Source organism: Rhipicephalus microplus, chromosome 1 (genome assembly GCF_043290135.1).
Source record: "Rhipicephalus microplus isolate Deutch F79 chromosome 1, USDA_Rmic, whole genome shotgun sequence".
NCBI lineage: Eukaryota > Metazoa > Arthropoda > Arachnida > Ixodida > Ixodidae > Rhipicephalus > Rhipicephalus microplus.
Window position 1 is genome coordinate 37,531,097 of NC_134700.1, and position 24,830 is coordinate 37,555,926.

Below are 24,830 nucleotides of genomic sequence, written 5' to 3' on the forward strand. Positions count from 1 at the left end.
TAAGACGATTTGTTTCGCTAACCTGGGGGCAGCCATGCTGATTTTCATAGGGAGGAACATGTTTCTCAGTGACGAAGGGAGCAACGCTTCTCTATTTAAAGATGAACATAGGGGACATCATCGTTCCTCCCTAAATGGAGAGAACGTCACTCCAATTTTAAGACTGTTGTTGTCTTGTAACTAAGTCAAGGATGAAAGATCAGCGGGCGTGTCCTTGAAGGGGCCCTGCTACACTTTTTTTAGCATTGTCAGAAAACACTGCTGATTGGTAGCCACAGCTCCCGAGAGCACATGATTCAAACAATAGAGCGCAGCATGCAGTCTGAAATTCATAGTCTATTCTCAAAATCAGCCAGAAATCGCTCCCTCGGCTCTGTACAAGTGATACGTAATACCTGGATTTTTGTGCCATACCTGAGTCAACAGCCTTTGGCTGATTTTAGCAGCATAGGCTATGCAAATACTTTGGCCGCTGCAACTGCTGCCATGTGCCAGCGCTTGTACTCACCATGTAAGTTGGCGTGCGTTTGAAGAAGAAAAGAAATGGCTCAAGGTCTTGACGTTTGCTGACAAAAGGGTGCATCCTTTTGCCCCCTGGTGCCCCTACCCAAGTTGCCTTCAGTGCACTCGCTTGTGCGAAAAGGAAAGTGCTTGAAGTATTCAACGAATTCCCCAAACTCCGCTTGAAATCGGCATATTGCCACATACCTTTTGTCAAGTTTTTTTATCGCCATGTTACACTATGTTCAGCGCGAACCACGCCTACGTTGTTAGAGAAGCTTCAAGGTTGATCGTGTTGTTAAGATTACGCCCTGTTAATGAACCTTTCAGATTATTTTGGAAACAACGTCGTCACTAGCGATAACACTAGAATGTTCAATGTCAAGTGTATAAATGCCGACACGCTTCGCACTTCTTAGCTGATCGACGGCCGACGCTCCATTCGCCGCTATCAGTCAAAGACTACTACTGTTGTCCGACTTACCGTTTACTGGGCAGAGGTTCGCCCAAATAAACAATTTATTATTCGACTCGCAGTGTGCTCCATTCGTTCACGTCACGACTCATGACAATATTTTTAAAAATATTTTGGCATGTGATTTGTGAGGCATCACGATCCAACAGGGCCTCTTTAGTGTATATTAGAAAGAGTAACTGGCTCAGCACACTGTCTTGGGCAACACATCACGCGATGTCGAAAACATTAGACGAGATGTAGCTGACCACCAATAATGAAAGTTTTTGTACCAAAGATGGTGGTAATGAACGCATACAAAATACAGACAATGTAGAAATGAATTGTTAATTGGTTTGAGTAACGGATGCTCAGCGAAATCCAAAAAAGGAGCAATCGGTTTGATTTCTGTCTAGATAAAGTGAATACTAGTCATGAACCTAAAGAACTGAGTGTCTCATGAATAACTTTTTCTGAAGCCATGCTGACTAAGTTAAAGTTATTTGTTATAAGCACTAAGAAACTGGCTAACTTAGTTAAAATTAGGGCAAAAGCCATTTGCTGAGACCAACTGGAGTAAATCCAGAAAAGCCCTTAGAAATACTACGATGTACTATAACACTGAAATTATGACGACATAGAGAGAACGAATGAAATGAAATGCTTTCTGTAGCAGCGATGGTGCAGAGTAGTAAAAAGCAACTAAATTATTCCCAACCGGAAAGAGCTTAATAGAGGTAACACATAATATACACAAAAATATAGTATATAGTAAAATTTGTTGAGCTAACAACGTTGGTCAATAAGAAAACAGACACTTACATAACCCCAATGCGAAAATGGGAGAGGCAGCAGCAAAAAGAAAAAAAAAAGAACGTGGCAGCGTCAAAGCAGCTAGAAGAAAATTGTTAAGGCAGAACCAAAATGCACGCATAAAATATATGCAGGGCAGTGACAGTTAAAGTGGTTGAAGACTTACCTCACTGAGCCATAGACCACCTGACTAGAGTAACCTGACTGAGCCGATATTTCACAGCACGTCGTTATCAATGCTAGAGCTTTTTCGCTTTCCACCGCTAGTCGTGGCAGAACGAGAAAACACGCATTGTCAATATTGGGAAACTCTGTGTCGTCAATAGTAGCAGATGCCATAAACATTACAAAACATGGAGGTTTATAAAACAAGCAACCACGCATTGTGAACACACCGTATCAAGGCGCCCGCGTTGTTTTTTGTGCTGATTTATCTTGACTCAGGTTCTGTCTATTTTGCCTCCGAAATTTGTGTAAGTATACAAAACTCAGTTCTTTTATGTTACGCATACATGTTTGAAATGCTAATCAAAATTATGAATACTATCAGGTGATAAATTAGGACGTTTTTAAAGACTATTGTGAACGTTAGCAGGTGAAAGCTTGAAAGTCTGAAAATAATATGATTGGCATCATCATCGACATCGACTGCAAAGTGCACAAAATATGGCGGTATGTAAATACGGCATCTGCGTACGCTCACGGAAGACTCATGTGGCGTTTGCAATGACAAATTTGCAGTTTTTTTCGTGATTTATGGTACAGAAATACGCTTCTGATAACCAGGTGATGTTTACCTCGAGTGTGAAAATGAACAAGCATTTGTACAAGCTGATTTCATAGTATGGAGAGAGCCCCAAGTAGTGTTGAAACCAGTAGAACAGGTTTGTGCTTGTTTTGCTTTCAGTAACCAACTGCTGCCCTGTTTCCCGAATAACGACAAAGGCTGCAGACTGCAGAATCCTAGGGTGCGCTGCAGACGTATTTAATGTGCAGAATTAACTCTGATTTTTATAAAGTAAGTTAAAAGATAGACGTCTATCTTGTGCCACACGAAAGTTGTAAAAGGTGCCAAAAAATCGGGACGCTTTTACACAAAAATTGAAGTGATCATTAAAAACGTGTTGGGTGACCCTGTTGCGTTACCTAAAAACAGTGCTGCCGATCGCTCCCTGAAGTAAACCTCCGTTGATTCTCGCCAATATTGTGTTTGAAATATTTGCGGCTACCTCTGTTCGTTGCAAAGCTGGATTAAAAACTCGATTTTGGTACTGCGCAACATGTTACCTTGATGTGTTTGTAGTTCAGTAGTCGCTGTTTTCTAAAGTAACTCGTGCAAGTGCTTTCGTATGTTCCGTCTTGTACCAGGCGACAAAATTTCATTGTCAACAGCATCAGGGACGTTATCTGATGGCTGCGCTGTATTAGTTCCCGCAGTTTTTGGCACTTATTGGTCGAGCAGCATGATCACAAAAAAATTATGCAAAGATATTCCGTTTACACACGCTGAAAAATCCGCAGTTATGGTGCTTGCACTACTGTGAATATTGTCGCTCGTATCACTTTAACTACTTCAAAGGGTTGGGGGCAAGTGATGTTTCGCAATGTACCGAATTCGGTGGCGTTATCAATTAATTACCAAGCGTAGTGAAGTGTGCTAGTAACTTTTTGCTCCTTGAAATTGCGAATTTCTACAGGATGTGCGAAATGGGGAAAGCCAAAATGTTGTATGAAACGTCGGAAATGATAACAAAGACTGACAAGGCTTCAGATGTCTCGGTACTTTATTTTGTTTTGTGAGTGAACTATTACACAAATAAGATCAACTAGTTTAGACAAAAGTACACCAAAAGCATCACAAGTATTTATTCTCCATGCCAAAGGCAAACACGTAATAAGGTGCAACCCTCCGTCAAATATAATCTGATAGAAACAGCAAGCCCACTTCTCATACGTGTCATTTTTTGGACACCATTGCTATGGAGCGTCAGAGATGCACAAGACCTGGAAGGAGAAGGCGCTCGGTGGTCTCTCATGCAGTCTCTGATTGCAGTAGATGTATGCTGAGCGTTGCGCCAGTTTGTTTGTCATGCTCAACTGGTCCTGTGTGTTATGGGAATGATGAAATGACCAAGCCAGTCGACATAAAAACACAAAAATAATATTTCGAGAAGATATTTATTGTTAAATTGCATCATATATATCATAGTGAAGAGAATTCGGTCTCCGATTCTGGTAATGATGTGAGCTTGTGCCTTTTACACAGAGAAAGATGTCACCGAAAGATAGCGGCTTTATTTGGGCGCCGGATGGAACTAACAGGCACGTTGCACATGCAGCAACATATAAAACACACTCCAATTTAGTGTCTGTTCACGCAGCGACAGCACACTAACTCGCGGCACGTCTGCCGTGCAGCGACGCTGTCACCGTAGATCCTGGTGTATATGGGGACGCAGCACCAGTGCTGAGATGAACTAGCCTTGGATTGACCACACAGCCACCGTCCGCGAACATTGGTCCTATCCAGGCAACTCAAGCTGGAGCTATTGCAGTCTAGCACATGCATTGCTTATCGGCACCTAATATGTTCAGCTACGGACAAATTGGGAAGCTAAGTGAGGTTGCTTGTATGCAAGTGTTCAGACATAACAGTAACACAGTCAGGCTCTTCAAGTCTGAAATAGCATGGGTATGAAGTGCACTGATGAAGCACAGTGTCAACACAGTATTCATTCGATGATCGTTTGTTTGATTGATGATGGTTTGTGTGAAACGTCTTTTTAAGTTTTGCGTATTTTACCTTGGTCGGCGTTTTTGTTACTTTGCACTATGTTTGTCCACGACCAGACGGGATTCCGTCGGACTCTTGACTATTAGTATACTTTATCCCTAATGAACCATGTTGTTTTTTCACTTCATGAATCAAGTCAGAAACAGACATTATAGAATGCTTCGTGTTCTTTATGAGCATGACCAAGGTCTTGCTCATAAAGGTCGAGTAAGCGTGGTAATAAGGGCTGCAGCGCGAGCACGAAGGTGCTAGAAGAGACAGACGAAAGGCGAGGCAAGGAAACCAAAGAGGACAACATGAGCGCTCTTTGGTTTTCTTGCCTCGCCTTTCATCTGTTTCTTATAGCACCTTCGTGCTCGCGCTGCAGCCCTTAGTACAATGAATTCAAACCAACTAGCCCAAATAGCCGTTCTTCTTCGAGTGAACAATCTACTTGATAGAATATATCAGTGAGTACGAAAATATTCGCATCCACAGCTCATTGACCAAACTGTCTGATTACGTCTTTCGAAAATGTCCACCAGCAAGGCATGGTCAGCGATGGTCACCAGCATGATGGTCAGTGACTGCAGCAAGATGTCCTTCACAACTGACCAAATAGAATCAGTATTCATTCCATTGTTGCTTCATCCTCTTGTTATTGCGCGCTCTTAATAATTGATTGAAACCATTTTGCCCAAATATCCATGCTGCCCACTCTCTGTAATGAGAGAGTGGTTGACAAAGTGTAGGTGCTGTACCAGACTACCTTAGCGCTTATGTGTATACGTTTCGTTCTCTCTCCTGCAATCCAAGCAAAGCAGGAGGAGAAGGTAACTGCCAAAAAGGTGGGGGAGGGGTACAATGAGGCAATGGCAGACTGCAATGATGAAATGAATGGCTCATAGGTGTTCTAATGCCAGGCAGTATGGTGTGACCTGTGGCCGGCCGATGGAGATTTCTAGCAAAGGGAAGGTGTGTAGAGTGGCAATACGCAGAAGAAACTCGGGTGATACTAGAGAATGTGGTCCAAAATTTATTGTACCACATTTAAAGAGGGAAAACGCGGTTATTGGCCAGCACTACATGAGTCACATGACTTGTGTGGCCACATGGTTTGGCTACGAAAAACAGATATCATTGGACACCTAGCTCTATGCAGCGGCATAGACAGGCATCGTCAACACACTGGTGTATCGAATTGACACCCGAGGTTGCATGACACAACAATAGGAAAGAAGGTATTTCACAAAAAAAGCGTAGGGGTGTACATGTGTCGTTAAATTATGGTTGTCAGAGTTAATTGAACTTTTTTATATGGTATGACTGCACAATTATTATAGTTTGAGGACTGGTAGTTTGTAGGATGTAGAGTTTGGGATTGTTGAAGTCGTGGCCTGCTACAATAACATGTTGTGCCACTGCTTTTGGTTACTTTCTGCCGGTGTCCATGCGATGCCTATTGAATCTAACATTAGAAGCTTGTCCTGTTTTTGCAACGTACCACTGGTGACAATGAACATTCGATCTTCAACGTTTCAACTAGTAACAGTATATTTTTTTGATGTGTAATAATCAATCATTTTATTTCCTTTTGATTAGGAGGAATACAGGACTCAAAGCTTAAGAGCTTGGCGAGGTCCTAATACTGTGTCCTTGTCTCAGTGCGGTCGTTTTATTGTCGCGCTATAACTATTGTGATGCCATACCGACTAGCCCAAGCTGCCGCACCCGTTCTCAAGTCGGCAGAGCAGCAGGAATGACAGACAACCAGGTATGAAGAATATTAAACAATCTTGCACTAAAAACAGTTCAAAAAATAATACAAAATGTATAAAAGAAAGCGCTTAAAATAGAAATGGAATAGTTAAAAAGTGAATTCATGAAGTGCCACAGCTCAGCATGTAAAAATCACAATGTCTTTAGTTAAAGCATTATATTGAAGGTGTTTGCAAGTGCTACATCTTGGACGAGAACAAGGTGCTATGTGCGGGGAAGAATGAACATTTGCTTTTACATGCACTATCGTCCTGTAATTTCCTATTGCGGCGACACACAACCTTTGTCACTTTCGCAAACACCTTTCTAAGGCACTTGTAGTTAGTTAATATTGCCTATTATTTGCGAAGAATACAATTTGTTTTTGGAAGCGTTTCGTTTATTTGGCTACACCTGTTAGCGGCTGCTTAAGCTGAGCTACAGGGGCTGTTTTAGCTAGCGTTGATTTCTTAGGTTACGAGCTTTTTGTAAAACTTCTTTCAAGCATTTCGCAAGTAATTTCTTGCAATTTGTTTCCTTAAGGCTGCCTAGATTGTGGATGTAGCTGCCTTCGTCACTACAGGCTGTCTGACAAATCACCCTTACTTGCAGTACTTTGGGTGGTGACAAGTGTAATGTAGGTATTTTTGGCTGTCCGATGGTTTTTTTTAAGCGTCATCTCTCGTTTTCTACTTTCAATGGATGCCATCGTGTCTAGGAGGTTAATTTCACTGGAAGAACATTAATAGAGGATTTATTACTAGAGTAAAACTTGGTATACTGGTCAAAGAATGAGTTTAGGTCTCTTATGCCATGTTACTAAATAATAAATATGTAGAATACGTGGTCGAGATAGGCAAAAGGTTCTATTGTAGATGATTTCACCTGCTCCAATTCTGAGTGTCCTATAAAATAGTTCGCATAAAAAAGATTCCCATAGTGAACAGTAGTGCCAATAGTTTGTAGGTAGTAGGATGAATCAGTCAAAATAAATGCCAGGACTAATTTATTCAATGAGAAGTAAATTGCAGCATTATGTGTTTGGTAGAATGCAAGCTTTCATCTTCCCTTCTTGCCCCCCCCCCCTTTTTTTTTAAAACACACTATGTAATGGGATAATTGCACTCAGGGGTTAATGGAAGATAGCTAGCATGTATTCACTATCATAGTTACTTCGATCACTTGCAGCCGTAGGTAGCTCAGTATGCACAGAAGGATCAAATTGGTCCTTCTGTGATACCATAGAACGTAATCTTCTCGCCCTTACCGAAACCTGGCTCAATGCTGATATAAGTGACATGAACTAGAACCTGCCTTCCCTAACTTTGACATTTTTCGGCACGATCGATCAGCTAAACGTGGCGGCGGCGCACCAATAGCTACTCATGCCAGTTTACAGTGGTCAGCCATAAACCTTCCTTCCCCTCTTGAACTGCTCTTTGTACGCTGCAATTCTTTTTGCCCACCAATGATTATTGGCGTTTGTTACCACCCGCCCGACGCTGACCAATAATTTTTCATTCATCTACACGAAGCGCTTCTTTCCTTAGTATCTTCCCATCGCCAGGCATCTATTCTTTTGTTCGGGGACTTATCATTTTTTATTCATCTACACGAAGCGCTTCTTTCCTTAGTATCTTCCCATCGCCAGGCATCTATTCTTTTGTTCGGGGACTTTAAACTTCCGGCAATAGAGTGGCCAAGTCTTACTGCGACAACAGCTAGGCATATCACGGAAGCTGAGTTTGTGAACACATGCCTTACTTTTGGTTTAATACAGATTGTTACTTCTCCGACTAGAGAGACCGACAACACTTCCACGATCCTGGACCTTGTGCTTTCTTCAAACCGCGATAGCGTTACGTCCATTACCTATCGTCCCGGGCTATCTGACCACCCATTTATCTACGTTTCAGTTTAAAGCCATGTGCCAGCCCAGCCGCGAATAAAAAAAAACGATAACGCTGTAGGATAAAGGCGATTACTCTAGCATACATGCCGACCTTATAACTTCTTATGAAGAATTTTTGCCTAACTTTTTCGATCGTTCATTTGACATGAACTGGTTACTATTTAAGAATAAAATGCAGACTCTGATAGAAAAATACGTTGCCACTATATCTGTAACTGAACGACCAGCTAACCCTTTGTTTAATAATTCAGTCAAACGGCTCAAGAACAAAAAGAAACGCCAATATAAAACAGCAAACCTCAAAAATAGTGCTAGTGCTTTGGATAAATATCACCAACCTGAGAAACTTTACCTCTCGCTTTTGCCTAAAGCCACACGACCTTTTTATAGCACGTTCCTAGCTAGTATGCTACAGAAAAACGCTGACCAGTTCTGGAACATAATTAACCCGAAGCATTCAAAACCGGTCAGCTTCGTGACGCATGCAACTGTCCTATACCAACTTCTGATGTTGCCAAGAAATTAAACTCTGTTTTTCGCTCGGCGTTCACCAAAAAAACACGATACAGGTTTAGCCAATTTTCTTCTTTACGATCACCCTGTCATGCCCGGAATTAACTTTGAAGCTAATGTCATAATGAAACTGATTAAATCAGTAAAACTCACTTCTTCATCGGGTGTTGACGGCATTTTTTCAAAAACCCTAAAAGATACTTAGCACATATCTAGTGCAATGCTTTCGCTCATTTTCCAGCAATCACTATCATCTTGAGTGGTCTCAGAGGACTGGATGGTGGGAAAGATTATTCCAGTACCAAAAAAGGTAATCCATTCACTCAGAGTTGTTACCGTCCGATCTCACTCACCAGCATACCGTGTCAATTGTTGGAACACGTTATTTATTCCTACGTAACAAAATTTTTATTGTCCCAACACTTTTTCCACCCCTATCAACATAGCTTTCTAAAAGGACTCTCGTGCGACACTCAGTTAGCCTTATTTATTAACGACGTAAGTGCCAGCCTTAATAAAAATGTTCCTGTATATTCCCTATTTCTTGATTTTGAGAAGGCATTTGACAAAGTTTCACATAACAGATTATTTCTGATGCTATATCGTCTAAACCTTAATGACACTGTATTGACTTGGTTACAAAATTTAGCGAATATTGACTTGGTAAAGAGTTATATTGACTTGGTTACAAGTTAGCGAATACAAACTGCTTACTAACCGTAAGCAGTTTGTATTCGCTAATTTGCCTTCTTCTAGTTAATCTCCCGTTCTTTCAGAAGTGCGTCAAGGAACAGTTTTAGGGCCCTTACTATTTTAGTTAACATTATTGCCTTGCCAAATGTTATTAAATCTAACATACGTCTCTTTGCTGACGATTGCGTCTTATATTGTCCCATTTACTCTTGTAATGACAACTTAATTCTCCAGCGTAACCTTAGTATTATCAAGAGTTGGTGTGATATATGGCTAATGTTTTTTAATGTCTCCAAAACCTCATTACCGTATTTCCACCGCAGAATGACATACGTCCCACATCGCTACGTAATTGGCATTTCTAACGTTTGATCTGTTCAATCCTCTAATTATCTGGGTGTTTCCTTAACCCAGCATTTGACTTGGTCAACTCACAATTCCAACGTGACCAACGATGCTGATCACGTTCTTCGGTATCTGCGCCGTAATTTACGTTTTTGTTCTTCATCCGTCAAATTGCTCGCATATCAAACATTGGCCCGACCTAAACTTGAGTACGCATGCGCGATTTGGGATTTCCACCTCCCTAACTAATCTAATACACTTAAATCTGTGCAAAACCATGTGGCAAGGTTTATTTATTCGGCCAACTGCTACCACACAAGCGTCACTATACTAAAAAGCCAAGCAAACTTTCCTCTACTCGTAACAAGGAGTAAAGTTAAGCGGCTGTGCTTGTTTCATAAAATTTGTCATCCACACATTGCTACGACAGTCAATGAAGAAGTTCATCGTCACTCTGACCGCATCAACCACCCATTGGTTGTTTACCCAGGAAAGACCCTCACCTCTGCTCATCAGGATTCTTTTTCATTGAAACAGCAAAAGACTGGAATGATCTGCCAACCGACGCCGTTATCATCTCCAGCACCATTTTCACAAAGCAGTCGAAGACATTTTGTACTAAAACTCTTTACTGACCACCAGAGACATTGTTCACAATAAATGCCCACCCCTGAAGTAAAACACCTGAATAGGGGCTCTGAGGTATGATAAATAAATAAATAAATAAATAAATAAATAAATAAATAGAACGAGGTGGAGAGCAGTGATGTTTTTCGGAGTCTTTCTTAACTACATCGACGCAATTGAGGGAATCCATATCTTTGAGCGACTCCGGTGACAGCATATCCTCAAGAGTGTACGGAAATCGTAGATATGCGAGTTGACTGAATGTTTTGGACAAGCTCAAGGCGAAGTGCACGTCACAACGATTCTTTAGTCTGCAACACATAAGCAACTAGACTCCCTCAGCAACATGCTTAAAACTAATATCTGAAGATCAATAGCTAATTGGAGAATTTTTTCGTGACATGAATCATACTTCCAAGCAGAGTATGATACAGTCCTAGTGTACAAACACAACACCAAAATTATTGCTGAACTCTTAAGCAGGGGAAACCATTTTTCAAGTACACAAGCAGAAGAGGCAGAAGCAGAAAAAGAAGGTAAGCTGCTGTGTGCGGCCACCTCACAGAGCGGATGTCTCCTCGCGGCTGCTGTGTCTACGCCTAGGCTGGGTACTGGGTGGATGCCGGTTGTTTCCAAGAAACTCATTTGGCCTAAGGCTCTGCGTAGCCGCCCGTCACACGTGGCACAACCAGGAAACTCGTGGCGTTGAGGTGTTGTACTGTACTTTCCTCACTTTGTTTATCTTGCGATGCACGAGTCAGCAAGAAGTGATTTTTGTTTTTTTTTTTGACGGGTGTCTCGGCTGCCACCGAATATTAGCTAGCAGTACCGACCATCATACAACGGGGGCAAAAAGTTTGAAGCTCCCTTCCCTAGACCTATTGCGTTATTTCTGTCGGGTGTTTTTGAATGTACGCAGCGGGAGTGTTGTAATCCGCGGCTGGCTGCCGTCTGCACATCGTCAGCGCCGCTGGCCTGGAATGAGGTCGCAAGGTCGGGTGAACGAGATGCCTGGGACCTGCGCAACTGCCTGCAGTCCGGCGCCCTCGTGAGTGCTTGTCGCAGCTGGAAGACGTGTCGGCACGAATGACGGTTCGTCGCGCCAACGGCAACGTTGCTGTTACGGGACCAGTACTGAGGTGAAGTCGAGCCGGACAGTGCAGGAGTGTCGACCGGTGGCGGTGTCGTGGCAAAGACATTATAAAGAGAGATGTGATGTTATTTTTTTGTTAAAGCTTGTGTAGCTAATTTCTTTGTTTTTTCGGAATATCATTTGAATTAAGGTTAGGAAAATGTGGGGGTGCTGCCACCTTCTGTAGAGTTGTTTGCGCCGCGTGGCGCACGTGTCTCGCCCAGAACTCGCATTTCGGGGGTGACGACTACCGGGCGATAGATGGCCTTGTGTTCGGGTTGACCACCACTATCGTCATCATCATCATATGGTAGCGCCGGTGGTGACCCCTGGTGGAAGCAAGCCTTGGTGGTTGGGCGTTGAGAGAGTCTCTTCTGCGCGTGGCGGATGCAGCAAACGGTTGTCTCTAGCGTAGGTCCTCGGCGCGTGGTACCACGGCCCGCGCGTCGGGGGCCCTCGTGGCAAGTCAAGCGTTGGCGGCGCCCCCTTGCGTGTGTTATTGTGTTTGTCAAGTTTGTAGTATCGTGCAACAGTAAGATTGTTTAGCGTATGATCACGATTGATGTATCGATTTGGTGGACGATAATGATGATGATATATGGTGTTTTTTGGCGCAAGGGCCATTTGATGGCCAAAGAGTGCGAGTTCAGGGGACAAAGATAGTGGACAATGATTGTGATTAGCGGCTGTATAAGGGCCATAAAATTTCTCGCAATAAGGCGGGTAAAAACATACAAGTAATAAAATCATGACCATGCCGTGAAAGGTGTGTGTGGTGTGAATAGGTGACAAAAGTTGGTGATAATGAAAAACGATGGTGGACATGTATAGCATTAGCACAAGTACCTCACTTTTTCATACCCTTGCGTCCAAGGGCCGTGAGGCAAGTGCTTTCCTTTGTAGCCACCGCAGCAAAAACCTCTCTGGAGAGGTCGTGCTACGGAGTGCCCGGGTATATGATATGAAAATTATTAGTTTCTTTTAAAAACGCTAACAATGATTTATAACTAAAAAGCGGTTCTCTACTGACGAACATTGCAGGGTGTAAAGGTATATGTTGTCGGTAGGGTAATGGAAAGTGTTGTTTTCTTATAGTGTCCAATTGTTTGCACTGAATTAAAATGTGAAGAACTGTTAGTGCTTCACCAAATCTGTCACACAATGGTGGGTCGCCACCGGACAAAAGATAGGAGTGTGTCGTGTATGTGTGTCCTATCCTGAGTCTCGTTAGTATTACCTCTGTATGACGCGATTTTGATACTGGCAGCCAATGACCAAGGTGTGGCTTGATAACGTGTAGTTTGTTTTGTGTGTGTGTATCCCACTTGCTCTGCCAGTAGTCCCTGAGGTTTCGTTTGAGAGACGGCTTAAGATCAAGGGCTGGGATAATTATGGGTGTAGGGGCAGTGCTTTCGTGGACGGATGCAGCGAGCTGATCCGCCCTCACGTTGCCTTGGATCTCAAGGTTCCCTGGCACCCAGCACACTACAACATGTTGTTTGAGTGTGTAGAGTGTGCACAAAATGGATTAAAGGGACACAATGACCGGGTTTTTGTGTTTTTTAAGACTGTGCAGAGCCGTTACCACACTGAGGGAGTCTGTATAGATTACTGCTTTTTGTATTTGTAATTGTTTGATGTTTTTAGCTGCCACAAATATCGCGTAAGCTTCCGCTGTGAAGATACTTGTGCCTGGATGTAGAGGGCCAGCATCCGAAACGAATGGGCCGACAGCAGCGTAGGACACAGAGGAGTTGGACTTGGAGGCATCTGTAAAGAACTCAGGACGTGTGTATTTGTGTTGAAGTTCCAGGAAGTATGTTCGGATATGGGCAATAGGCGCATGTTGTGGAACTTCTATAAGGGACACATCGCAGTCTATAGTCTGCCATTGCCACGATGGCGGATATGCTACAGGAGCCATTAAAGTGTGTTCAAGTGAGACTCCAGTATCCTCGGCTAGACTTTTCAGGCGATATGAGAAGGGCTGCCTCATCGAAGGCCTGTTTTGAAACAGAATTCAGCTCGACAAATCATTAGGAGTAGAGTATGAGGGGTGTTTCTTATCCGCTTTCACCTTAAGGAAATAAACAAAGGACATGTAAGTTTTCTGCAGATGAAGCGACCACTCATTTGACTAAACATAAAGGTTTTCTACGGGGCTGGTGTGAAAAGCAACCGTTGAAAGGCGGATGCCCAAATGTTGCACGGGGTCCAGCATCTTCAAAGCACTTTGGATTTCAGACTGATAAACAATGGCCCCAAAATCTAAGCGGATGCGAATGAGGCTTCGATACAGATTCATGAGGCATTGCCTATCACTACCCCAAGTAGTACGTGACAACACTTTTATAACATTCATGGTTTTTGTACATTTCATTTTCAGATACTTAATTTGCGGTACGAAGGTCAACTTGTTGTCTAAAATTAGGCCTATGATCATAAGCCTTTTCAATATCGAGGAACACAGAGAGAAAACATTGTTTATGGACAAAGGCGGCTCTAAAGTGTGCCTCGATACGAACAAGGTGGTCTGTGGGGGATCTATTTTCTCGAAACCCGCACTGAAATGGGTCGAGCAAATTGTTTGTTTCAAGGATATGTACAAGTCGGCAGTTTATCATTTTTTCGAAGACTTTGCACAAGCGGCTAGTGAGTGCAATAGGCCTATAACTTGAAGCTAAAGAAGGGTCCTTGCCCTCTTTCAAAATGGGAATAATAATAGCCTCTTTCCAAGAGGTAGCGATAGTGCCAGAAACCCAGATAGCATTGTACAATCAAAGTAAGGTTTTTCGTGTTTCGGCTGGTAGGTTTTTTCAACAATTCAAACACCACACGGTCAGAACCTGGGGCAGAAGTACTTCAGGAGTTTAGAGTTGTTCGGAGCTCAGCTAGACTGAAAGCTTGGTTATATGCCTCGTATTTAGTAGATTTGTCTTCGAGTTTCTGCTTTTCTATTCTTGTTCTGTATTTTTGGAAAGTGTCAGTATAGTGGGACGAGCGGGATACCCGTTCAAAGTGTGCACAGCGGAAGTTTACCTAATCTTCCAAGGTATCACCTTGAATGTTTACGAGTGGAAGTGTGTGTACTTGTTTTCCTGGTATCCTACCGACCATGTTCCAGACTTTAGCCTCCTGTGTGTATGAATTGATCCCCGACAAAAACTTCTGCCAGCTTTCTCTTCTGGCCTGCCGACGCGTTCTCCTGCCTTGAGACTTTATTTTATTTTCTTGAAGGTGTCAAGATTTTCGGCTGTTGGTGAGTTCCGAAGCAACTTCCATGCCCTGTTCTGTTCCTTTCGCGCATTACGACACTCTGTGTTCCACCATGGGACGTGTCGTTTGCCGGACATTCCAGATGTTTGCGGTATGCACCTGGCTGCTGCGTCAGTTAGAAAAGCTGTGAAGTACTGCACAGCTTCATCTATGTTTAACCTACATATGTCTGTCCAACTAAAACGTGTAGTGTTGTGGAACTGTTCCCAGTGTGCTTTGTTTATCAGCCATTTGGGAACATGTAGAGGACATTTATATGTTTTTTGTGAACTCAACACTACAGAAAAATGGTCACTTCCATATAGATTATTTATAATTTTCCATTTCAGTAGGGTTAGGAGTGAAGGTGATACGGTGCTGAGGTCTATAGACGAGTAAGTTTTGTTGGCAACGTTAGAGTATGTTGGCTCTTTCCTATTCAACAAACAGGCACCGGAAGAGAAGAGAAATTGTTCAATGAGACGACCTCGTGCATCAGAGCGAGAATCGCCCCACAGTCCACTATGTGCATTTACGTTCCCAAGAAGCAAATAAGGTTCAGGCAGTTCGTCTATTAAAGACTGAAATTCGCGTCTTTCAAGACGGTGGTGGGGAGGTACATACAAAGAGCAGATGGTGAAGAGTTTGTTTAAAAGTACCGCTCGAACAGCCATCGCTTCAAGGGATGTCTGGAGTGGTAAATGTGTACACGCTACTCCTTGGTTAATAATAATGGCTACGCCACCGGATGACGCCACAGCATCATTTCGGTCCTTTCGGTATATGACGTAAGCACGTAAAAAATTTGTATTGGAGGATTTTAGGTGTGTTTCCTGTACGCACTGCACTTGAGGTGAGTGTCAGTATAAAAGCTCTTGGACGTCGTCGAGGTTTTTAAGTAGGCCTCTGACGTTCCAATGTATAATTTGTGTTTACATATTGAAAGTAAAGTAGTGCTGTGTGTACGTTAAGGGAGTGACTTGTTTAAGCTGAAAGGTCGCGCTCAAGTAACAGAGCTATTATCAGGCCCTGTTATGAGCTTTTTAGTTCTCTTGGCGCGCTCCAGAGAGCCGCGCCGCTCTTTTGGCACCAGGGGTGCCGCTGTATCCATTGCCTCCTCGGAGGCACTGGATGCCCGCTCATGCGAGCTGGTTTTTCGAAGCTTGGGCCTCGCATGGCGAGGTGAGGCCTTGAGACCCGAGGACCCTGGAGTCTCTGGTCTCTGTTCAATAGTAGGCGGAGAAGACTCAACTACTGCCGCCTTGGGGGCAGGCGCCACAGCCAATGGCTCGCTCTGCGCAGGCCGAAGGAGTGGCGAGGGCTGGTGCCACACTGCCCCCTGGCGCGCCGCATCAGCATATCTGGGGTCATAAAATGGCGAGACTTTTTTTCTAGCTTCTTTGAATGTAATGTTTTCTTTTATCTTTAAAGTGATGATCTGTTTTTCTTTTTTCCAGAAAGAACAGGAATGTGAGTACGCAGCATGATTACTGCCACAGTTCACACAGTGTGCAGATGCTTCGCAGTTGTCGGACGCATGGCCCACGACTCCACACAGTGCACAAGTTTTTCGGCCACGACAGCTTTGCGAACCGTGGCCATATCTCTGACATTGAAAGCAACCGTGGGGGTTGGAAATATATGGCCTCACGGATGTCTTTGTATACCCAGTCTGAATTGTTTCCTGCAAATCGCTCGAAGCAAAGGTCAGTACTAAGTGTTTGGTTGGTATTTCCTTTTGATCTCTTCTTATCTTAATACGCTGTACGTTTGTCACGTTCTGGCTCTTCCATCCTTCCAGAAGTTCAGCTTCGGTCAGGTCAAGCAAATCTGCGTCCGATACGACCCCGCGAGAAGAGTTCATGGACCTGTGTGGCGTAATACTGATGGGTGTGTCTCCAAACGTTGTGAGGGTGTTCAGTTTATCGAATTGGTCTTTGTCGCGTATTTCAAGGATTAGATCTCCGCTGGCCATTTTGGTAACCTTGTACCCGGCACGGAGAGTTTCGGTTAAGCACCTAGCCACTACGAAGGGGGATACAGTTCTGGCTTGCTTGTTAGTTTTTTGGCAGTGTATAACGTGGAAATTAGGAAAGATTTGTCTTGGCCGGATGAAAATTTGATTTCTTCGGTGCGTACCCGCTTTCAGGAGGCACGTTCACTAAGTAAAGGAAATGCTTTGTGCATGCTAATTGTATGTTGTTCAGCAGCGTTGGCGGCCACCCACCACGGAGCCCAACGAGGGGACGCTGCAAGTTTGCGGATGCTGAAAGCTTGCAGACGTCAGCGGTACAACTCTGCTATAACCCAATGCGCCTAGGCCAAGGTAGGCTATTTGCACAGGGTTAACCCTTGCCGCCGAGAAAATTGGAAGTAAGCAGAAGAGAGAAGTAGACAGGAAAGCTAAAAAAAGTAAGAAACACGAAGATGTCGCGAGAAGGAGATATGAAAAGGCGACTGCCAAATTCCCCTGGGTGGGTCAGCCCAGGGGTGCCGTCTACGTGAAGCCGGGGACAAAGGGGTGTGTTGCCTCTGCCGGGGGGCCTTAATGGTCCAATCACCCAGCATCGGCTCAACCCCCAGGATCCCGTTTTCCCCAGACACGGCAAAACCACGCACGGCTAGGCGTGGGAGGGAGCCAACCCCCCCCCCCCCCCCCGTTAGCTCGGGTTCGTGGTGTCGCTACACACCAAACGCCTACTTGCGCAGGCGCCCCTGCGGGGTCGGTGGACAATATCTTACCTGTAATTTAGTTAAATGAATGCGTGTATGTAGTTTGATTTGTACCGACCGCGTCTTTTGTGTCCGTTCACTCCTAAAGTGTGGCGTGGCTCTCGCCAATTCGAGACCCTAGAAGGTGCTGCTCCACATCAAATTGATCTTTAGTGTAACATGGACTGAGCATCATCACTGGAAGTCAAGATAGCCAATCCCCCATTGACCTCATGCGCGGAGAAATGTGCTGTGAACGGCAACACGGTGACAGTATGATCAAGTTGAATGAATTTCAAAGCCTTCTTTTCGAGGGGCGACAACATCAAAACAAATAACTTATAAGCTTGAAAAATCATTAGGAAGGCTGCTCAAGCAGACTTGATGAAGGAGCACGAGTCGTAAGTACAAAGATAGCCTCGGAATTGAACGAGATGTGAAAGTGGCTGTTTGAATCAGAAGAGAAAGTATGACAGCATCTCCCTTGGTGCCAAAGGTACAGCACAAGTTCATTGAGGAGCAATAGGCTCCTCAATGAACTGCTGCACAATGATTGGTTGCAAGAAAAAAGTAGCCGGCACATATGGGAGAGAACTCCGAATCGGCAGGCATTAGGAATGGTGATTGGCAAGCCTGATGAGCCATCTAGAGGAGTCACCCTAGGCAGTGGGAAGCAACCAGTAATTGGGCATAAAACATCATGCTGCCATTGACCTGCTGTCAAGGCGTCTGTTACAGCTCTCCAGAGAAGACACATCAAGTGCTAATCCTGCGGGCATCAGTGACAAGGTGTCAGAACTCCTTTATCAGGACGAACACTTAGACATGAAGAAATTGCTCAACTCTTCTGGCAAAATTCTTCTGCAGGAGAAATAGTCGAAAAAAAGAAGACTGTATAAATAGATCAAAAACAGGACTGAGAGGCTTGCTGACTTGATCGCCTTTTTCCGTAAGCTGCTGGGAAAGATGTTGCACTTGCACTGTGGTTGCCTTTATGTATGATTTTCTATCTTTTCTAGCATACAGTAGACTCTCAGTAAACAGAACTCGGTTAAAACGAAACTGCTGCTTACATCAGTAAAACTTGCGTTGGGTCTAGTTGGTACATAGCACAAAAAAGAAGTTAACTTCTTTGGCGCAAACAATACGGAAAAAAGGAAAAAAGAAGGCGAGGAAAGAAACAGATTGACGCCAAACTAACAACTAGGTAGTTGTTAGTTTGGCGTCAATCTGTTTCTTTCCTCGCCTTCTTTTTTCCTTTTTTCCGTATTGTTTGCGCCAAAGAAGTTAACTTCTTTTTTGTGCTGCTTACATGAAACAATTTTCTCCGCAAATTTAGATTTCAAACTGGAAGGCTGCAATTCACTTCACTTCTCAATAAAAATAACTCCTGGTAATTGAAACGTATTTCCCCGGCCTCTTCATATTCCATTCAATGAGAGTATACTGTATATGGTCTGCAAAATTTAATATCTCTGGTAGCTTGAACCATAGGCTGCTGTCCTTTCAAAGCATGAACATGACCTTATGCATCCAGTAGAGCATCCAGCCTCAGCCAAAAATGCCACGCGCGCGCACCATCCCACACACACGCACACACACACTCAATCCTCTGCCCCAAGTAGTCACTAGGTAGTCCCTAGAACATCACTTAAATGGTCACAATCATGCAGCTTCACAAGGGGAATGTCTGCCTCACACTGTGCTGCAGCACATTGCACCTGTTTTTGCCCGCTCGGGTGAAGGGCCACTCACTGGTCGTCTTGCGGCTACTCACTTGGAGCCTCTAGTTAGTCCTGGACATCGTCTCAAAGTTCCATTAGGCTGCACTTTATTATATCGTCCACTATGTAACTCCAGACTTAAAGCAGCAATCATTGTCATCATGGCACCAACACCACGTTTATGCTTCAGGAGTCTTCGGAGGCATTTAGGGCCACAGAGGAGGTGGCTTCTGTATGCCACATGGCTTTTCTTTTCTGCATGAACTCGCCGCAACTGCTCAATCAGCGCTTCAAGGCTGCTGTCCGCATCCTATAACAATCGTCACTTTATAAGGTATAGCTTCAAAGTTAGGTTTTCAAATACTGGAAGCACAATATTTTCTCAATAGTCTCCAAGTACACACTTCAGTAGTTTTTAAGAACTCTGAAGATACTTTTTTTATCAAGATATACCTTATAAATAGGAGCAATAACACATCTTTATTTACAATTGTATGCCATAAAGGAGTGCCAAAATGATATTCAGACACCGAAAAGAAAGGTTTTTCGTTTCTATGTTGTGCGCTATTAACACTCTCCGCAAAAAAGAGCCCGGTAACTTGATTTAAGCTTTTTAAATTTGATTTTAAAGTGATTGTTGCCCAGCACCTCGAAGCCTGTCCCTCCACAGAGGAGATTATCACAAAACAACACAGTTACTAAGTAGGCAAAACCTGTGTCTTGCAGGCAGCTTATGTAGCAGAAATTGCTGTAAGAGTCTTTGGATGACAACTTACTCATCCTTTTGGTTATTATGTGCATATGACAGCAGAATGACAGTGGCTGCTGCTATGTTGTGAGCCACAGTCAATTTGTGATGACTTCTGTGGACAAGTCCATGCAAAACTGCCGTCATGATGCCACAATCAAAATCCCTGTTCTAAGGTTGCAGTAGTTACAGTAATTCAATAAAGTGAATTCAGGCCCAGTTACTTTGACACATTGTGAGCCGCAGTCGATTTTTGATGACTTCTGTTGACAAGTCCATTCAAAAACTGCCATCACGATGCCACAATTAAAATACCTGTTTTAAGGTTGCAGTAGTTACTGTAATTAAATAAATTGAATTTATGCCCAGTTAATTTGACACTCTTTTTGGGGTATTCAACACAAGTGTTTTTGCGTAAAAAACCAAAAAATATTATAAATTCATGTCAGCACTTCTTTAAATAAACAATAATATATAAATGGGGCGTGTTGGCACACAGTATTTGCACACTAAGTTCACTTCCTGTAAAATGTGGCCACACCTACCATACATACGGAACCATTCAGCAGTGAATGCTGTCTAGCCACTAGTTAATTTTAGGAAAATTGGTTGAGTCACAGGGATATTTTGTAAGTTCTCTGTTCCATTGTATACATCTTGTATATACCTCATGCTGAAAAAGCATTGCAGCAGTACACAAAATTTCAACATTAAACATGCACAAGCAGCTGGGAAATGTCACTGCAGTTGGGCAAGCCGCCATAAACGGCGCTTTCTGATGGCCTTTAGTGAGCGATGTTTGTAGATTGACAGTGCGCATATATTTTTTATTGCAGCCGTTGGGGATCACTTGTGAGAGAAAGTTGGCTATCTGGCAGCGAGAAATCCTCTTCCAAAAAGTTTTTCTTAAAACCACCTTTGCCAAATTCAGTAAATTTGCTCGCTACACTCACTAATTAGACTGCATAAATATTGCTATAAAGAAAAAAATTTCACCATCTCCCACTACAGGGAATCAAGTATATGCGAAACAGCGGGCGCTAGGCTTACACTGCTGGCGACGTTGACGGTGGTGCTCGTGGCGCCACTGTACAGGAGAGAGACCTGAGGAGGCTCAAAGCACAGTGATAAACGGGTGTTTCCTACTAGAACATGCCAATCACTGCTAATAAGTAATGAGAGACAAAAGTCTTCGACCGGACAAACGACCTGCAGTCCGTTTTTTTCGTTAATGCGCACACTGTGAATTTTTATTGTTTATCAACGCGTTGGAGAAATCTCCCACTGGCACTAGCTTAGAGTACCAGGGGTAATATATATAGTGTGGCCCGTGAACAGTAGTGCAGCGCAAGCATGTGATTTCTTTTTTAATCGAGAAACTACATTAGCAGGCACTGCCTGCGTCGGTGTTGCAAAGCAAGAGAGTAGGAGCGTAGGAGAGGGGCGCGTGCGCAAAGTAGAGTAAACATTTCGGGGAGGAATGCATAGAGGAGAGAAAGGTGGGTGGACGCACATGTCTAGTAAAGATGGTCACGCCGGATTAAGCTCGACCCCAAGCTGCTTTGCATATAAAATTCCACAGCATATTACCATCATGTGTATAGCTTCATAATCAGAAGCTAAAACAATTTGCATAAGATAGAGCTTTCAGTCATATCGTCAATTCCTGCAGTTTGTAGACATGCACAAGGCAGTAGCTATTATGGATTTCTGTACAAATCAGTTTATGCAGTTCGTCTCTACCACAGGTTCCAAGCAGCGCTTTATCACTTTCCACTTAGCCAGTTGCGTGTAGCTTGCTATGCAGATTTCAGTCATGCATCAACCTTAAACACACAATTGATTTACTTGAGCATGGAAGCTGGCACGTACCTCACTTTCTTGCTGCTCAAGGTGTGAAATCGATGCACAGGACTTTGTGCCAAGAACGGGTTCAGAGTCTGGCATCTCTTCATCCTAGAGCGTAGTAGCAGCATCCATTTCATTTCGAGTAACTGGGCCGTGTTGCTCACCTCGTGCATTGATGGTGTCCTTGGAGTTTGCAAAAAACTCTATGCTTGATCACGCATCTCCAAGAGCAAGCTTTCTTAATTCATGGTGGTCATGTGTAGTACAAGGAATTGCAGGAAACTTCCACCAAATACCTTGTGCACAAGTGTTTGGGGCTTGTAAAAGGCACCTGTGCACCCAGCTAAACCCGTGCATGTGTTTTGTCGCCACACACTTCACACGTTTCGCCATCCTTCTCAAAACTCGACACAAAAAAACAATTTTCTCCTTGTGAAATCACCCACGCTTCACTGCCTTCAGGTGTCTTCTCGAGAAGACTGTCATATAGCAGCTGGTAGGTGTAGACACGGCTGTTCGCATGTTTCAAGATTGTGTTCTTGAAACATAGCTCTCACACATCCGAAATAGAATCGACCAGCGGCACAGCAATAAATGCTTTAGGTCAAGATAACACAATGTCTTTTAAAACTCTAACGGAGGCTTCTGCAAAATTGTTTGTATTGTGGCCACGTGTTCTTAATTTCGTGTGATACAGAAGCACCCACTTCTCCTTCTGGTGTAAAGATGTTTGCACACGCGATACATATGCAGTACTGGAGTTGGCTCTGAGGTTGTTCCTGCCTCTTCCATCTTGTCGGGGCTGTCCGCATACATGATCTGGAAAAAGTCATTCAAGGCATATGTTCAATTCAACTGCCTACATCTTCATTTTCGTAGTGTTCAACAAAGAGCAGTATACATTTAAAAGATCCTAGAACACATTGTTTCAGTCTTAAAAAATTCTGCTCAACATCTTTTCCAAGAGTTGCGTATGTGATGTGTAAGAGTTTCATTATATAGTTGCAGCCTTCCCTATAGTGTTACTTTCGGCAACCTCAGCATGGCATCTGTTATCTTATTTCTAGTTTCTGTCAAGGTCATGAGTAGGTTTTTGAAACATGTCCCCAAGAACCATTGAATCAAGTTTCGCAGCTTCCCATTTTTACAATCTAAATTTTTCTGATGTGAGTCATTTTTATGCAGAATTTAAATGAATTCATACAGAGGGCATTTATTCGACATTTATTAAATTCAGTACTGTCTTTTTAGAAAGTGTTATTTTACTGTTGCTTTGTACCATGGCTAAACCTAATTCGCATAGTTATTTATACATATATATATTTTGCTAGCATGTCTGCGTATCGAATGGTGGTAAGACACTTGCCTTTGGAGCGTGGGGGCTGATGTTCGAACCCAGCCCTGCCTAAGAGTTTGCTTTGCCTTTCACTGTTCTTTTAAAGGGATCTCTTACATGAGAAAGCTATAAATGTGTGAAAAGTTTTGTGGACATTGCAATGCTAGCACTTTTCAAATTTTGCTGGTGATCCTCTCCTAGTAAACACCACGAAGTAAGAAAAATACTTCAGGCGTGAAAATCTCTCCACCGTCAACGAAGAAAGTGTTCAGATAATTTGCGCCTTAAGTAAACGCGCAAACTGAAGTTTTGTGGGGGATGATGTGACATAGGGGCCCAAAAATCCTATAGCGTGTCGAGGTGAACGCGCTTTTTTTACGTCATAGTGTTTTGTTAAACCGTGCTCGCTTGCACCTAGAGCTAGAAACTTGTAGTGCATTTCTCACGATCGAAAAATGCCACTATTCACTGCACAGTGCAAGACGAAAAAAGCATTATACTTCTAACGCTGCGTTCTGTTGCGCAACGCCGGTACGAACGCTATGCACGCAGCCAGTCTTTTACAGTTCATGTTCCGGCCGACGTTCTATTGCGGCGCTGCAATATAAGCGCCGAGAGGAGAAAAGAGGCGACATTATGTGGACGCGCCTTCAGGTGCAGTGTTCACACAAAAAATTATTCTTTAGGGGCGAAGCTCCTTATTGCGGCACCCGTTCGTCCATCGTAGCTGTTGTAGTAGTGTGTAACAAGTATAACATTTTGGCCTTCAAGATGGTGTCGGAGAGAGATATCTTCTGTGCGTTGTTGAACAATAAAGATAGGTCTCAATGTACATGCCAATGGCTGCTAAGAGGGAACGAGAGACAGGAGCATTCGGCTTTTAGTTAACGCGCACGCTGCGAATTTTTTATTGTTCAACAACGCACCGAAGACAAGAAAGGGTTGCTACGTTATACTCGCTGGGCGTAACCTCCTAGGTTTGAGAAAGTTTTAGCGAGCGTTGGGCCGCAGTGCCATGAATACAGTGAACTAGTATATACCATGAACTCGAGGTGGTTAAAGGTGGGAAGTAGACACGAAGCGCAAGCTGTAAGAATGTGTGCGTGTGCCTCCTCTCGTTTAGTCCTTGGAATGTCCGCTGGATGGCGGGGCTTCTATATGAGGAATATACGATGAAAAGATTCGAGGTGGTGGTACTTGGAGTGTTGAATAGGTGGACGAAGGAACACACAGAGAGATGCATGGACGGACGCACGGATGGCTGCATGGACGGGTGGACGCATGGTAGGACGCAGGAGCGGATGCATGAACGAAAGCAGGGACGGACGCAGAGAAGAACGTGTGAATGCACGAACAGACGCATGCACTGACAAGCGAATGGACGCATGGGTGGCCACACAGACGCACGCATAGATGGACGGAAGCAAGAACGAATGGACGGACGGATGCTTCACACAACTATCCATCATTCACTCCATGGATATGCTGCCATTTTTCACACCATGGTACATACCTAAGAACAATTGAAATTAGGCAAATGTTCTGGGAATAGAAGCCTGAAGTGATGACAAACTCTCAAGCAAGGGGATAAACATATTGCTGAAGCTAACGACAAGGGATCTGTCTTCATCAAGGCAGCAGGCGCGTTCCTTAGCTATATTTTCATGTATGTCTTGCCCGCTCTAG